This window comes from Bos grunniens, chromosome 14 (assembly GCF_055505025.1).
Source record: "Bos grunniens cultivar Pamir isolate PY7600 chromosome 14, Bosgru_T2T1.0, whole genome shotgun sequence".
NCBI classification, from domain to species: Eukaryota; Metazoa; Chordata; class Mammalia; order Artiodactyla; family Bovidae; genus Bos; species Bos grunniens.
This window is the reverse complement of record NC_141178.1, coordinates 51,778,037-51,794,216: the sequence shown is the minus strand read 5'-3', so window position 1 is coordinate 51,794,216 and position 16,180 is coordinate 51,778,037. Positions and strand designations below refer to the sequence as shown.

At 44.8% G+C, this 16,180-nt stretch overlaps 1 protein-coding gene across 6 annotated transcripts in view; it reads right to left on the bottom strand.

Annotated features, from left to right (window-relative positions):
• The window catches only part of CRH (corticotropin releasing hormone), an 80,274-nt gene extending 64,455 nt beyond the window's left edge, over positions 1–15,819 (bottom strand). For 5 of the 6 annotated variants that reach the window (XM_086336779.1, XM_086336781.1, XM_086336777.1 and 2 more), the window contains exon 1: positions 15,083–15,819. The gene's annotated coding sequence lies outside the window, so the exon portion shown is untranslated. Of the gene's footprint in view, positions 1–14,212; positions 14,310–15,082 lie in introns of those variants that run through there. The other variant, XM_086336778.1, reaches the window with a different exon arrangement.
• Positions 15,820–16,180: the final 361 nt, after the last annotated feature.

Here is a 16,180-nt window from a genome sequence, read left to right as displayed (position 1 = left end):
CAGCCTCCTCCCAAATAAGCCTTTTTTCAGCTGTTAACTAACAATATTGACCTTCCCTGTCAACCTTCATGTAAAGATGCTGCTGCTGCTGCTAAGTCACTTCAGTCATGTCCGACTCTGTGCAACCCCATAGACAGCAGCTCACCTGGCTCCTCCGTCCCTGGGATTCTCCAGGCAAGAACACTGCAGTGGGTTGCCATTTCCTTCTCCAATGCATGAAAGTGAAAAGGGAAAGTGAAGTCGCTCAGTCGTGTACGACTCATAGCGACCCCATGGACTGCAGCCTACCAGGCTCCTCCATCCATGGGATTTTCCAGGCAAGAGTACTGGATTGGGGTGCCATTGCCTTCTCCAGGTAAAGATGCTAGTAAGCAATAATTGTAAGGTATAGTTCCAGCCAAGGCAGAAAAGGAGAGATGACCTCAACGGAAGTAGGTTACCTTTATTCAGGCAAGGAGGGGCGACAGTCAGCCTAAGGACCAGGCTGAGAGGGATCAGGGAGGGTCCATATTTATAGGGAGGTTTGTGGAAGCGATAAGAGAAATGTTAATCAGGCAGGATGTTTTGGGTATTCTTTAGTTGAGATTGCATTTGTAGTTGTGCAGGGGATGATAAGTCTTCTGGGTAGGTGTAGTGGGTGGAAGGTTTCTGGGCAGGGGATGATAAGTCCCAGATAGATACAACTGGCCTGGAGCATCAGGGCGGGACCTAAAGTTCTGTTTTGTTTTCTCCGAAGTTAGGTGATTCAGCAAGGGCCTTTGAGACTGTTGTTTTCTTTTTCTAGGCCCAAAGACTCCTTCATTAATAGTGTAAAAGAGATGAAACCCAAGGGAGAGAGAATCAATCAAAAGAACAAAAATTTCCCCAAATTGGATCACTTCCTTGAATGAAAATGCCTGAATGCTTGTTCTCCACTCCTAAGCCTCATGTATGATCTTCAGTAGCACCTTCAAAGCAGGCTCCCCTCAGTCTGGACAGGCACCCCCCACGCCCCAGCAGCATCAGAGATGAGAGGGAATACCCACCCCCCACCTTCAACCAGAAAGTGCCAGCTTTGTTCTGTTTCAAAGTTGGGCTCCTACGTAAGATTCTGTTTCAAGGCACAGTTCTATAGCTAAAACAAAAATAAACAACTCCAGTCCAGAAAACGAGGCCATTGCACTGATGAAATTCCATCTGGCTTTTACAAAAATAAGAACGGCCTAAGACTGGCCTAGCAGGCTGGGAGGTAACCTGTAGCTCCTCCTCAGTCTCATGTAGGAGAAAGAATCCAAGTTAGAGACAATAGACCAAGATCCAAGTTGCATTCTGGTGTGTGTGACTGCCTCTCTTGCAAGATTCCTGGGCTCAGGATGGCAGCAACCCTGTCTGTACATCATGGAATCCTCAGGGTCTCACACAGCACTGGGAGATGGCAGCCATTCAATGCCCACTTGTATATCAAACAATAAAGAGTTTCCTGTCCTTGTCTGGGGAATTCTGGATCCTCACCTTGCTAAAGGAACTCTCTAAGCTTTAGCATTCTCACTGATAGAATAAACATAATTAGAATACCTCTCTTGTTGACTGTTTTAAAGAATGTCAGATCATTCATGTAAAATGCTCAGTCGTGTCCAACTCTTTGCAACTCCATGGACTGTAGCCCACCAGGCTCCTCTGTCCATGAAATTTTCCAGGCAAGAATACTGGAGTGGGCCAATGCCTAACACAAAAAGCTATCCAGTATGGGGTATCTATTACTTTTACAGTTACTATTACTATCAGATCAGATCAGATCACTCAGTCGTGTCTGACTCTTTGTGACCCCATGAATCGCAGCACGCCAGGCCTCCCTGTCCATCACCAACTCCCAGAGTTCACTCAGACTCACGTCCATCGAGTCAGTGATGCCATCCAGCCATCTCATCCTCTGTCGTCCCCTTCTCCTCCTGCCCCCAATCCCTCCCAGCATCAGGGTCTTTTCCAATGAATCAACTCTTTGCATGAGGTGGCCAAAGTACTGGAGTTTCAGCCTTAGCATCATTCCTTTCAAAGAAATCCCAGGGCTCATCTCCTTCAGAATGGACTGGTTGGATCTCCTTGCAGTCCAAGGGACTCTCAAGAGTCTTCTTCAATACCACACTTCAAAAGCATCAATTCTTCCGCACTCAGCCTTCTTCACAGTCCAACTCTCACATCCATACATGACCACTGGAAAAACCATAGCCTTGACTAGACGGACCTTTGTTGGCAAAGTAATGTCTCTGCTTTTGAATATGCTATCTAGGTTGGTCATAACTTTCCTTCCAAGGAGTAAGCGTCTTTTAATTTCATGGCTACAGTCACCATCTGTAGTGATTTTGGAGCCCAGAAAAATAAAGTCTGACACTGTTTTCACTGTTTCCCCATCTATTTCCCATGAAGTGGTGGGACCAGATGCCATGATCTTTGTTTTCTGAATGTTGAGCTTTAAGCCAACTTTTCACTCTCCACTTTCACTTTCATCAAGAGGCTTTTTAGTTCCTAGGGATCTCTTCAAAAAAATCAGAGATACCAAAGGAACTATTACTATAGTTCTCCTTAAAACACTTAAAAAAAAAACAAAAAAAACTCTTAAAGGCAACTAGATGGGGGCTGGGTATCCTAGGCAAATTCCTTAAATTCTCTAAGTCTATAGTTCCTTACCTTAAAACAAGAGTAATAATGCCTTCCTTCCAGGGTTGTGGTGGGGATAAGTAAGGCAGCATAGATATTCACATAGGGTGCTTTCCATAAACATTTGCCTACTGTCAATCAACACGTTCAACTTGGCGGTGGTAATGTTAACAGCTTTACTCTTGGAGTATATTCTATGAGTTTCCATAGATCGTTCAGTCCTCATAAGGAAAGCATTATTAGCCCCATTTTATGATGCAGAAACTGAGGATCAGAAAGGAGGCTCAGAAAGGTTAAGAAACTTTCTTGACATCACACAGCATTAGCCAGCAGAACAGTGGGACTGAAACTGAGATACATCTTGGTCAGGGCAGTCCTCCCCCAACAGCCCCACCCTGCCTGTTCTTGTGCACCTCCGACTGTAGCAACAAACATGGCCCCATGTCCCTACCTCCTCTCCTGGGCTGGGGGCTCCCTTCCCCTCTTCTCCACCTGTATAACCCCTCAGTCCTTGTATTAGTTTCCCAGTTCCTGCCACAACAATGTGCTACAAGCTGGTTGGCTGAGAATGGAAATTCACTGTCTCACACCGTGGAGGCGAAGTCTGAAGTAAGGTGTCTGCAGGGCTATGTCCCCTCTGGAGATGAGATAGGAGGACCCCTTCCAAGACTCTCTCCAGGTTTATGTGGCTCGTGGCAGCGTAATTCCAGTCTTCTCATGGCGTTATCCTTGTATGAGTGTGTGCCTTTGTGTCTAAATCTTCCCCTTTTAATAAGGACACATATTGGGTTAGGGCCCACCTCACCCTAATGACCTCATTTTAACCTGATTATCTCCGTAAAGACTCTAGTCCAAATAAGACCACATTCTGAGGTTAGGACTTCCATGTATCTTTTGGAGCAAATTGATTCCCTCCTCCTGGCTCAGCTGGGCTGGGTGCCCTTTCCCCTCTGCTTCTCTGGTGTCCTGTCAAGTCCTCGTCACACTGTATCATCAAGTCCACTTGTCCACGTGGATCAAGGAATCAGGACTTTCATCTCCAGAGCTCCAGATCCTACTCAGCCCAGTGCTGGGCACATGGTAGGCATCAGACGTTTGTTGATGAATGAAGGCAGATGGTGATGGATTCTGCCAGCTGTGCCTCTGGCCCCACTGCCTGCCTTCACCACAGGATTACAAGGGAACACACGGTCAGCAGGCTTGAGTGACCTCTGCCCAGACTCTAGCCTCAAGGACAACTAAGTGAGCTGGCAGACGTAGTCCATTTGTCTCTCATACCAGCCTGGTCCCGACAGCTGGAAACTTCAGCAAAGACGGGGGCCCACGGGGTGAAACTTCAGGGCTCCAAACCTTTGCCCTGGATGTCATCTTTCAAGCTAAGTGCATGAACAGTTGCCAAAATGAAGGAAGATTTTTTTCTGGTTGTTTTCCTCAGTGACCTTCCTCTAAGCCCTGTGAACCTCTTCTTCTAGACAAAGATCCCTGAGGTGGACAGCAGCCTCACTTCTCCAGCATGTGGATGGGAAGTCGCAAGACTGTCGCTGTCACTGCTTCTCCACGTTCACACTTCCTGCATGTCAAAGGCCACTTGGAGCTGCCACCCGACACTCCTGTTATGGCTGGAGCAGTCAGGAGCATTTCTTGGTGGCAGGCCCTTTGCTTCTGTCTGTAGCACCTAGCCTTCTCAAAGCAAGTTTCAAAATAACACCACTAACTAATCTGCCTGCAATGCAGGAGACCCGGGGTTGATCCCTGGGTCAGAAGATCCCCTGGAGAAGGGAATGGTAACCCATTCCAGTATTCTTGCCTGAAGAATTCCAAGGATAGAGGAGCCTGGTGGGCTACAGTCCACGGAGTTGCAAAGAGTCGGACATGACTGAGCGACTAACATTTTACTTCAACTTCCACCTGCTACTAAGTCACTTCAGTCATGTCCAACTCTGTGCGACCCCAGAGATGGCAGCCCACCAGGCTCCCCCGTCCCTGGGATTCTCCAGGCAAGAACACTGGAGTGGGTTGCCATTTCCTTCTCCAATCCATGAAAATGAAAAGTGAAAGTAAAGTCGTTCAGTCGTGTCTGACTCATAGCGACCCCATGGACTGCAGCCTACCAGGCTCCTCCATCCATGGGATTTTCCAGGCAAGAGTACTGGAGTGGGGTGCCACTGCCTTCTCTGCAACGTCCACCTGAGCTATGATAATAATGCTGAAAGTTCCTTTGGAAGTAAGCCACGACTGTCCTTCAGTAGCTGGCACGCCTGTATTGACCTTTTTATCCCCAACTGAAAGAACTGTGAAACAGGGCTGTTGTCTCTATGCAGCTGCTCACGCAAGGGAGCCCAGTTAGTGAAAGCTGGGGTGGATTCACTCTTTTGTTTCTGATGAGCTTGGGCAGCATAATGCCAATTTGTTTCATACACTTCCTTCTGATGTGCTCAGGTCCTTCACGGTGAAAGCAACGTGCATAATCAGGTGCAGAGGAACAATGCAGCAAGGTGAAAAGGTGTCCATTGAGGAAGAATCTCCCCTTCTCCCATTCTGCAGAGATTCTTTAATGTTCATGAGGGTATGAGTTCTCCATCCTTATGGCCTTTGCTTTCTTCCACTGGTCATTTTGGTAATAAAAGGCTAGTTTTCCATTATGTATCATTTCATTAATAATAATTGTGGTCATTTATTGAGCACCTGAAAGAGATGGGAATACCAGACCACCTGATCTGCCTCTTGAGAAATTTGTATGCAGGTCAGGAAGCAACAGTTAGAACTGGACATGGAACAACAGACTGGTTCCAAATAGGAAAAGGAGTTCATCAAGGCTGTATATTGTCACCCTGTTTATTTAACTTATATGCAGAGTACATCATGAGAAACGCTGGACTGGAAGAAACACAAGCTGGAATCAAGATTGCCGGGAGAAATATCAATAACCTCAGATATGCAGATGACACCACCCTTATGGCAGAAAGTGAAGAGGAACTAAAAAGCCTCTTAATGAAAGTGAAAGTGGAGAGTGAAAAGGTTGGCTTAAAGCTCAACATTCAGAAAACAAAGATCATGGCATCTGGTCCCACCACTTCATGGGAAATAGATGGGGAAACAGTGGAAACAGTGTCAGACTTTATTTTTCTGGGCTCCAAAATCACTACAGATGGTGACTGCAGCCATGAAATTAAAAGACGCTTACTCCTTGGAAGGAAAGTTATGACCAACCTAGATAGCATATTCAAAAGCAGAGACATTACTTTGCCAACAAAGGTCCGTCTAGTCAAGGCTATGGTTTTTCCAGTGGTCATGTATGGATGTGAGAGTTGGACTGTGAAGAAGGCTGAGCGCCGAAGAATTGATGCTTTTGAAGTGTGGTGTTGAAGAAGACTCTTGAGAGTCCCTTGGACTGCAAGGAGATCCAACCAGTCCATTCTGAAGGAGATGAGCCCTGGGATTCTTTGGAAGGAATGATGCTAAAGCTGAAACTCCAGTACTTTGGCCACCTCATGTGAAGAGTTGACTCATTGGAAAAGACCCTGATGCTGGGAGGGATTGGGGGCAGGAGGAGAAGGGGACAACAGAAGATGAGATGGCTGGATGGCATCACTGACTCGATGAACGTGAGCCTGAGTGAACTCTGGGAGTTGGTGATGGACAGGGAGGCCTGGCGTGCTGCGATTCATGGGGTCACAAAGAGTCAGACACAACTGAGCGACTGATCTGATCTGATCTGATTGAGCACCTGCTAAGTACCATCAAGCCTTCACGGTAGTCTTAGCTGGAGCACTTAGGCAAGAAAAAGAAAAGGCATGCACATAGGAAAAGAACTAAAATTATCTCTGAAGATGACATAATTGTATATATAGAAAACCCGAAGACTCTACAAGACAACTGTTAAAACTAATAAACGAATTCAGTAACACTCCAGGATACAAAAGTAACACATGAAAATTAGTTGTGTTTCTATATATTAACACTAAATATCTGAACAAGAAATAAACAATCCCATTTACAATAGTATCAAAAACAATAAAATACTTGGGAATAAATGTAACCTGGAGAATTAAATATGTATGCACTGAAAACAATGAGATTGATGAAAGAAATTGAAGAAGACAACAAACGGAAAGATATCCCATGTTGGTGGATCAGAAGAATACTGTTAAAATGTCCATACTACCCAAAGTCATCTAGAGATACAATGCAATCCCTATGAAAATTTCAATGGCATTATTTACAGAAATAGAAAAAACAATCCTAAAATTCATATGGAAACACAAAACATCCAGAATAACCAAAGCAACCTTGAGAAAGACTAACAAAGCTGAGACATTTCACTTCCTGATTTCAAACTGTAGTACAAAGCTACAATAATCAAAATAGCATATTACTGTCATAAAAGCAGATATATAGACCAATGGAACAGAATTAAGAGCCCAGAAATAAGTCCACACATATATTGTCAACTAATGTTTGACAAGGGAACCAAGAACACTGAATAGGGAAAGGACAGTCTTTTCAATAAATGGTGTTGGGAAAATTGTACAGTCACATGTAAAAAAATGAAACTAGACCCCTATCTTACACCACTCTCAAAAACTCACTTGAAATGAATTAAAGACTTAAATGTCTGAAATTAAAAAACTCCTAGAATAAAATATATGGGAAAAGTTCCTTGACATCTGTTGTGGCAACAATTTGGGGGATGTGATACCAAAAGCACAAGCAACAAACTCAAAAACAAACAAGTGAGACTAGATCAAACTAAAATGCTTCTGCACAGTAAAAGAAATAATTGACAAAATGAAGACACAACATACAAAATGCAGAAAACATCTGAAAACCATGTATCACATAGGAGTCAATATTCAAAATATATAAGGAACTAATACAACCCAATAGCAAAAACAAATCTTATTAAGAATGACCATGGACTTGAATATCCCTTTTTCCCAAAGATACCATGCAAAGGGCTAACAGGTACATGAAAAGATGTTTAACATCATTAATCACCAGGGAGATACAAATCAAAATCACAGTGAGATACCAACTCACATGTATTAAAATGGCTATTATCAAAATGACAAGAGATAACAAGTGTGATAAGGATGTGGAAGAAAGGAAACCCTTGTGCACTGCTGGTGGGAACATAAATTAGTGCAGCCACTTTGGAAAACAGGATGGAGTTTCCTCAAAAAATTAAAAATAGAGCTATCATATTATCTAGCAATCCTACTTCTGGGTATAGATCATAAGGAAATAAAATCACAATCTTGAAGGGGTATTTGCTCCCCCACCATATTCACTGCAGCATTATTCAAAATGGTAAGATATGGAAATAACCTAGGTGTCCATCAACAGATGAACGGATAAAGAAGATACACCCACACATATACACATCTCTGCACACACACACATATACAATGGAATATTATTCAGCCATAAAAAGAAGGAAATCCTGCCATTTGTGACAACATGGATGGACTTTGAGGCCATCATGTTAAGTGAAATGAGTCAAACAAAGAAAGATAAATACCAAATAGTATCACTGATATGTGGGATCTTTTTTTAAAAAAAAAAAAAAAAAGCCAAACTCACAGAAACAGAGATTAGAATGGTCATTGCCAGGTGCTGGAGGTTGGAGGAATTAAGGATATGGTAGTCCAAGGACACAAACTTCCTGTTATAAGATGAATAAGCTCTAGGTATCTAATATATAGTATGGTGAATACAGTTAATAATACTGTATTATCTACTTGAAAGCTGCTAAGAGAAAATTTTAAGTGTTCTCACCTCACACAAATATATTGTAGCTATGTGAGGTGATGGATAGGTTAATCAGTCTCATTGTGGTAATCATTTTACAGTATATAACTGCATAAATCATCACATTGTACATCTTAAACTTATACAGTGTGATATGTCAGTTATATCTCAATCAAGCTGGAAAAGCAAGGCTTTCCCAGCCACCTTCTGAATAGGCACCTTGTCCACGTTATTGGAGAAGAAACTGAGGCTTTATCTGCCAAATGCTCAAATGATGGCAGATCCGGCGTCCCAGCCCCAGTTGGCTCATCTCATTTCTGGCACCCATATTCCTGACTCAGTTACCTTCAATATCCTCTGGTCTTCAGATAATCAAAGTTAGAAATAAAACCGTGAACTGAGTGAACCTTAACTTTGTACTCTTTCACTTCTAGCATAGAGCACATACACTCATCTTACTGACATAACTGGAATCTTCCTCAATCATTCCCCCCACCCCCTGCTGCCTTCCCGCTGATGCAAACAGTGGGATGAGGCAAGGAGGCCACCTGAGTGGAAGCACAGAATGAAGCAGCTCCAGAGAGATGAAAATAACCTCCCTGTACCCCAGTAAACCTCCAGCAGATTGGGCCCCGTGGGGATCCGCGTACAGCCTCAACATGACAGAGATACCTTGGGTTCCTGCCCCACACTTTGTACAGACTGTGCAGGAATGATACAGGGTCCTGCATGCTTCCTAGGCAAGGATCCCAGCTTTCACCAGGCGAGCAGAGACTTCTTTCAAAGTCATTCACTGTGCCAAGGCCAGAGGCCCTGCTAGATTGGAGTCCAGGGCTGGAGTCCCAGGGGTTTGCAGGAACTGAGTAAATAAAAAGAGGAAGCTAAGATAGGACCTTGGCTGTGCCTGGAGACAAGATCAAACACGTGTATTTTCTTCATTTTAATTCACTTCTAAATCCTTCACATGGATAAAATGAGACTGTTCTGGGAATATTTACAAAGGTGGACTTGTGCTATTTAATGCTGACCCTGCAGGAAGAACTGGAAGTACTCAGGGAGGAGAAGAGCCTTCAGCCCTCTCCACTGTTTAGAGTGTTCCCTCGGCTCCCATTCCCTTTGGGAGGAAGTCTGGGCATCATGCTCAGTACAGCACGGCTCCTGTTCCAGGCCCAGGCCACCCCCACTCCTGTGCTTCCAGCTTCCAGAGAGCCTCTCAGACACCTTGCTCTCTTGTCTCCCGTTCATCTTTGCATCTCTGCTTACTCACCAGCCTCTCCGGAGATATCTCATCTCCCCAGAGGTGCAAGTCAGTACATATGCTAAGTTCTTTCCTAATGCCTCTAATCCCCACTGAAGCTGGCTCACAAGTGGATGGAAAGCTCCCTGAGGGTGGGATTTGATGGGTGACTACTTTGCATTAAGTCAATGATATCATGTTGAAAACCTGAACTTACAAATGAATGGAGTAAATGACTACAAGGTATTAAGCTTGATTTATTTTCTCTGCCCCTGGGAGGCCTCTTCCATCTTCTCTAAGAACAGATTCCTCTTGTCTTGTTGACAAGGTCTGTCCAAGCAGGGTGTGTCAAGCCAAGGACCTAAGGGTTCTTTGAGTTTTGACTGTATCCCATTAAAAATATAATCCATAAACCTGGGCCCAAGCTCCATTCATCAGACATCAAAGGCCATAGCTGCCATCATCAGTAACAGGGCTGGTCTTGCTGTCAACACCAGGGAATGAGGAGAGTGATGCAGGCCTAGCAACCCAGGGACACCAGCAGCTGCACCAGCTCTGATGGATTGCCTCTGGAGGACCAAAGGGCGTGTCTAAAAACAAAGGGGACTCCTATGCTGCAAGAAGAGAACTGTGCAGCTATAAGGCTTAGCTGCTGCGGTGAGAGGTGGTGCTGGGGAGAGGAGGAGATCAGATCAATAGTGTTACTTTATCATTTCAGATTTAAATTTGTCATATGGATCAAAGATATACTCCATATTCTTTATGAATAAAAACATGTTGCCAATTAATGCTGAGCTGCTCAGGAGAAGTAAAACCAACATAGACTCCTTTCAGTACTAGAGCAGGGATGTAAAGCTGTCTCTTTACTGTGAAGGTTCATCTGATCAGGCTGAGGATATTTTGGCACTTTTCTGCCTCTGGGGTCATCTGAAGGAGGCTTCAGGCAGTAGCAGTGATGTGCCAGGGAGCCAGGGAGCAAAATTCAGCTTTTGCTCCCACACAAACTCCAGACAGGAAGACTCACACCCAACATCCTCCCCAACCCTTAGGCCCTTGGAAAGTGGCCAGGGGAAGACATCTTGCAGGCTGTTCACCTAATTCTCAGCAGGTCCCCTTGCCAGGCTAGGCATACTGGACATGCTTGTACTCTGTGACCCACCCTCCTGGCTATGGTGACCTAGTCTGGGCCAAAGCTGGAAATTTGGAGTCAGGGCTAAGAGTGTCCAGTTTCAGTCTGGGCTGACCCCTGGAACAGAGGAGATACAAAGACCCAAGGGCTGTGAATACAGGCATTTTCTGCTAAGTGGACTGAGAAGTAGAGAAAGCCAGTGTAGAGAAAGGGAGCAGGAAGTGTCTGTAGACAAGAGAAAATAGAGACAAGGGAGGGGCTTCCTGGGTCCCCTCACCTGACCCTCTCTGCTCCCTCTCTCCAACGCTCTCCCCTCCTGCCCTGGACCCCTGTCCACTGTAAATGGATGGCTGGACACTCAGACCCCACGGAGCTCTCCTCCACCTGACCGGCCCTCCCGGACTTGGTTGAATGCTGGCTGGGATGGTGCTGGTCTCAGCACAGCTTCACTCTTCTTGCCCTTGGTCATGAGGCACATACTACCTCGTGTTCCCAGCACCTAGACATGCTTGACACGTACCCACTGAGTGAACAGATATCACCTTCTCTGAAGGCATCTCAGGGAGGTTGCTCATTCACTGGCTTCCCACACACCATGGGAATTCTTCATGAGCATTCCCTGCTGCTGCTTCTAGACACCACTCCTCCTCCCTTGTAAACCCAAAAAGCACAAACAAAAAACCATGTCCTCTTTGACATCACAGTCATCCACCCATCTCCACCTCCTTCTTTAAATCAAGTTCTCCCCCTCCTAACATGGGCCCTCTTCAGTCCATGGTCTGATTCCATCCAGCAATACCTTCAGGGTTTCACAGAAGCATTTCAGGGTAAATTCAGGCATGGCCTGGCAAAAACTAAACTGTCAAGTTGAGGGTAACTGTACAGTTGAGTAGACGTGCTAAACAAAGAGGGGACTTGAGTCAATCCTGCTGCGTTTGGCTCATGTAAGCAGCTAAAATAGAAGAGTCAGCTTTAGGAGGAGGAGTGCCTCAGTTCCCCACTAAAATCGAACTGAGTGGACATTACAGCTTTTGGCATCTAAGACAAGAACTTACTTTGCACTGTGACTAACCCCCCGAATCCTTTCTATTCGATCAGCGGCAAGACAGAACAATATCATCCATCTATCCCACGGTACAGAGCCAGGATAGGAAGATGCCTCAGGAATGATGATGGGGGTGCTGTTGGGAGTGACCCAGTCTCCTCCTGTAAGGCTCTCATGACCTCTGTGTGGTTTAAACAAGTAAACCCTTCTGGGGAGATGTACTGCAAAGAAAGTTGCAATTATACACACATGTAGCTGCCTGCGCCTCTCTTCAAACCCCTTTTATTTCTTGGTCCCTATGTAACTTGACAGTTGTGCATGTGGAAAATGATTAGGAAAGGCAGAGCTTCTTCCTACAGAACCAGAAAGCAGGTCAGCAGGGAGTGGATCCCCTGCCTACAGCAGAGGTGCAGGCAGGGGTGGAGGGAGGGAGGTTGGGGCGGGGAGTCAGCGGAGGCGGGCAGGGCACCTGCCCATCTTAGCAGGCAGGGTGTAATCGCGCGTGCTTTCCCAGGGCCTTAGCATCATTCCTGAAAACGTGGTGGGTTGGAATGGGTTGGCATTTGAGAATCAGCCACTCTGGTCCCCAATTGCTGCCCACTGCTTCTTGGGTGAGAGGAATCACGCAGGTGGTTCAGAGAAGACATTTCTCCCAGGTGGCCCTGACTGATAATATTACAGTTTACACAGGGCCAAGCAATATGCCCTCACCCTTGACCAAATTCAGGTACCTCCAGGGCAGCTCCAGTGACAGGTGAACACAGGTCTGCAGAGTCACACCCACATACACACACGCACACACTGTTCTTGCCCTGCCCTGCCCAGCCTGTGGTACAAAGAAGCCCTGGATGCTCACAGGAGGATGCGATGGCAGTGATGTCTCCTCTTGCTCACTGGTCTTGGTAGCTGCTAAACTCTCAAGGTCAAAACTTACATATCAAAATCAAATGGCAAAATTCTCTAAATCATGTACATCTTACTTTCCATGTCACTGTATCATATGAATTATGTGCCACTGTATAGCTCAAAAGCATGTAACTGACCCATAAAATCATTAATGTTGCAACTGTCCATCTTAGGAAATACCAACCAAAGTGGAAACAATACTTTGCATGACCTTCCCTTTTCAATTTGCATCCTCACCCAGATATCCAACCAAGCACATGAGCATGTCTAAACCTATGCTGGTGGCCACACTGTGAGCTGACTTCAGATGAGCCATTACTAGGCCTGCCCTCACTTCCAAGCCACATCTCTTGGAACATCCACACCCACTCTCCTCCCACTCCACTCCTCAATATGTCTGCTAAGGAGAGGGCCTGGTCCATTTTCCTGAAAAATGTAGAGTTGTCAGCAAATATAACATGTCTGACTCCAACCAAATGACATCTTTCTGGCCTAAATTGTTTCTAGAAAGCTTGAAGCAAATTTATCAGGTGGTTGCCAAAGTCTGTGCTTGACTCAGAAGCAGCAACATGTGGCCTGACTGAACCATTTCCAGCAAGACATTCTGCTGCTGCTGCTAAGTCCCTTCAGTCGTGTCCAACTCTGTGCAACTCCATAGACGGCAGCCCACCAGGCTCCCCCGTCCCTGGGATTCTCCAGGAGAGAGTACTGGAGTGGGTTGCCATTGCCTTCTCCGCAAGACACTAGTTATTCGTAAACCCTACACATGAGGGGTCCATTCAGGCAAGGCTGGTTGGGGAAAATGCCACTGTTGATGGGAGAAAGAGGAAACTAACAGGAGCAGCAAGACTCCCCTCCTCAAACAGGAAAGCAGGGGGACTAGACAGGGCCTCACAGTGGGTGCTTGAAAAGCTCAGTTTTATGTCCTGTTCAAAAGCTTTTGACGAGTTAATTTTGATTTAAACTAATATCTTCCCAGTTTTACATTAAAATAATCTACATAGCAATATTCATTTTATTATTAGCATTGTTTATAATCATGAAAAGCTAGAAGTCTATGCAGGAGACAACATAGCAAAATAAAACAACTCCTCTCAATGGACTATTAGGACATAATTAAACAAGGATTCTGAAGGAATCCTTGAAGGAATGTTGTATTAAGGAAAATGCTTAGAATACAATGCTAAATCAAAAGGTAAAGGGAATAAAGGTGTGCATAATATATGTCATGATTTCACATTTTAAAATAACACAATGCAAAGAAAAATAGAGGCTAGGAGACAGTTCACCAAAATGTAAATGGTGGATACATTTAGGTGGTCGGATTACAGTTTCTTTTTCTTTCTACATACCTCTGTTTTCCAAATTTAATGAACATTACAACTTTTAAAGACCTTATTTTGTTATAAATATGTAGTTGAAGATATAAGTAAACCATCTCAAACGCCGCACTATAAAGATTCCAGGGAATCAAAAGACGCAGGTAAGAGAATTACCATATGAAACCAACCTGTGCATCTAAGGGAAGATGAGGGAAGGCTGAAGTGAGTTAGAAGCTGTTCATCTGATGGAAGATGAGGAAAACCTGCAGTGACTTAGACGTTGCTGGAAGCCCTCTGCGGGGCGGGGCGGGGCGGGGCGGGGCGGGGCGGGGGGCGGTGGTGGCAGAGTCAGGCTGCCTTTCTCCTTTACCACAGGGAAACAAAGGATCAAACAGCACTTGTCTACTGAGAACTAGAAGCTGTACACTGAAAGGCTGCCTTCCCCCGGTGCATTTTTAATTTTGATATTTCCAGATTTGAAACTCTCAGGAACTTAGAGTCAGACCTCAGGCACCTTTAATATCCTAAAAAAACTATAATTCCAGGAGAGGTTTTTAACCCATTAGAAGATTGCATTCCTGCACACTTATCACCTGTGGAAAGGAAGCAACTTTATTTATTATTGCAAATCCAATGCCTAGCACAGTACTTCCTACCAAAGGGTAGGAAACATATTTGTTGAATGAATGCTTTTAAGATACTATCTTTTCTTAGAAACAAACGGGGTTAGCCTAGGCAGAAACTGAAGTCAGTTCAAGGTTACCAAAAATTAATTATATTGTGGTATTTGGTTTTTAACTTGCTATGACTATATGTTATTTAGACAAACAAATTCACTATTTTAATTATTTAAGAATTGGTCAAATTAACGTGTCCTGTCATCTTTAACACAATGGTTTGCACACAGAAGTGAATGAAGCTGACGCCACCATCCATCTAGGGCAACTTCCGTGGATCCCAGACAGAGTGCAAAGGAAGCAACAACCTGTGGAACACCACCCCTGTAAACCCAAAATGGAATGATGACAACAGACCCGAACCACTCCCAAGAAGCCTACCTGTGGGCCAGACAGCTGGTTCCGGGACTAGAAGGAAAACAGCAGCAGGCACTTTGCACCCTCCCAGCCGACAGCAAGACCATCATGGCGCCCACTCGCCCATGATGCCTTGCTCTTAGGCCCTTCTAACAGGCACCACCTGGAAGCCCAATTCAAAGTTGCTTTACAACGTCATTGGTTTCTAGCAAGTTTGTGGGCTACACAGCTCAAAGATTTAAGTGACCATTTTCTATGCTGTCAGCTCTTCAGCTTTCTGCTATCTCCTCCAAGAAGGGCTGTGTTGATTCTTCAGAATAAATATGAAATAATGATACTAAAAATCCTTTAAATAGGTGAAGTTCTGGCAGGTTTCCAGTGCTCTCTCGTTTAGAATCATACACTCTGTCAGAGAATCAGAATTGGGTGGGGGGTGGGGGGAGACAGGAAAAAACCTTTATGGAAATAGGATTCTTGAGTTTAGCCATACAGTAGGGTAGCTTCCACTCTTTCTGAGATGCTTTTAAACAATTCAACGTGAATGCAGAAGACAGAGTGGATGGTCTTTTAAGCATTCTCCATCTTCAAGAGATTGGCCACTAACACAGGAGGAAATTGTACCTTGTCATTTGACGGCCAATTCAATTCTAACAAACATTTCTAAAACATCAGACACAGATTTTCATACAGATGATGACCTGATAGCTTTCTCATCCACTTAAACCTACTGGTTGATTTTATCTCCTAGTTATTAAGTACCTTCAACCCTTCCTCCAACTGTTTTGTTTCCTTGCATCCTTTCATTCAATCCAAGTCCCTGTGAATGACACTGTGTCTTCTGCAATGAAGAGGGTTCTCTTCCCCTTAAATCATATAGTCCTTTAAAAAGGAGGACTATTAACCACTATGTCTTGGTCAAATTCAACATGAGGACTTCCTTGGTGGTCCACTGCTTCAGAATTCTGCCAATGCAAGGGACACAGGTTTGACCCCTGGTCAGGGAAGATCCCACATGCCACAGGGCAACTACGCCCAGGCACCACAACTACTGAGCCAGTGCTTCTAGAGCCGGTGCTCTGCAACGAGAGAAGCCGCCACAATGAGAAGCCACCACAATGAGAA